This window comes from Arachis hypogaea, chromosome 3 (genome assembly GCF_003086295.3).
Source record: "Arachis hypogaea cultivar Tifrunner chromosome 3, arahy.Tifrunner.gnm2.J5K5, whole genome shotgun sequence".
Classification (NCBI taxonomy): domain Eukaryota; kingdom Viridiplantae; phylum Streptophyta; class Magnoliopsida; order Fabales; family Fabaceae; genus Arachis; species Arachis hypogaea.
The window spans coordinates 4,632,193-4,633,706 of NC_092038.1; the positions used below are offsets into that span (position 1 = coordinate 4,632,193).

The window sequence follows — 1,514 nt, forward strand, 5'->3', positions numbered from 1 at the left end:
TACAGACCAAACTAAAGATATTAAGCATAACAAACATTTTGTTCTTTAAAATTTGTACAATCTTTATTTATTGTCAAAATCTTTATTGTATATTTTTGTACATATAAAATATATATATTCTAATATATTAATAAAATATAATATTAGAATTATTAAAATAGAAAATATTGCTTTTTATGAATATATATAATATTTTATATATATTGACCTGTGCATGTTTGAACAGCCTCTGTATTTCTTTGATAAGAGTCCATACGATTCTTATAGGATTCCTCTTCCGAAGGATTTATTTTCATTGCAGTGTTCATCGCATGGAAGAGAACTGGGTGGTGGAACCAAAAACAATATGAATCATCATATGATGAATAATCATCATCATGACATAGACCCTTCTCTAATGGTGTTCTTGACAATGAAGGATTTGAAGGTAGGTCAAAGGATGCCAATTTATTTTCCCAAGAGAGACCCTTCAACTTCACCGAAGCTATGGCCAAAGCAAGAAGCTGATTCAGTTCCTTTCTCGTTGGAAAAACTCCCACAACTCCTCCAATTCTTTGGGTTCGCCAGCGATTTTTGCAGGCGAAAGCCATGGAGAGCTCAAGTTCTGTGCAACTTCCTTAGACTCCATGCTTGACTTCACTCAGCATTCTTGAAAAAGATTCCGAGTTTCGAGTACTCTCGACTTCTCACAAGACTAAGTCTAGTGTGAGTTTCCAGAATTATACAATGTTAGAAGACATAAAAGAGATGGAAGCTCCGAAGATGGTGGCTTGTCACACCATGCCTTACCCTTATGGTGTTTTCTATTGCCATAGCCAGACAACTCTGAACAAGGTTTATAGGGTGCCACTTGAAGGTGACAATGGTGATAAGGTGGAAGCTATCGTTGTTTGTCATTTGGATACTTCAGAATGGGGTTCTTCTCATCCTTCATTTCAAGTTCTTGGAGTTAAGCCTGGAACCTCTTCAGTGTGCCACTTTTTCCCTGATGATAATCTCATCTTCGTTCCAATAGTAGTTCAATCCGATGCTGGATTTTCCGCCATGTGATGTTAGTAAGACATCGGAAATTACTGTATGCATGTTCCTCTTACATAAAACTATTATTTAATAGGAAAAGTATAGGTAAACAATGAAAAATTATTTTACTAGTGTACGAATGATTATTTTAATATTAAAATTTATAGAATTAAATTGAAGGTATAGTGTATTTTTATTTGATTGTTGATTGTTCATATTGTTTAACAAAGTCATTATCCCCTTAGCATTTCTATATTAAATAAGATGTAATTCATAAGAGTTTTAATTTTGATGAATATGCAAAAAACTAAGTTACCATTTCACGACTTTGTATTAGGGGTGTAACTTACCGAACCGGACCAAATTTTACCGCAAAACCGAACCGAAATTTACAACAACCGAAAGAAAAACCGAAAAAATCGGTTTTTTTTTGTTTTTTTCGAATTAAACCGATCGGTTCGGTTCGGTTTTCGGTTGGTTCAGTAAAAACCGAA

The 1,514-nt window shown here is 33.9% G+C and overlaps 1 pseudogene; it reads left to right on the forward strand.

The window, feature by feature from the left end:
* The first annotated feature begins 265 nt into the window (after nt 1-265).
* On the forward strand, nt 266-1,199 carry LOC112788957 (BURP domain-containing protein BNM2A-like; annotated as a pseudogene).
* The last annotated feature ends 315 nt before the right edge of the window (nt 1,200-1,514 follow it).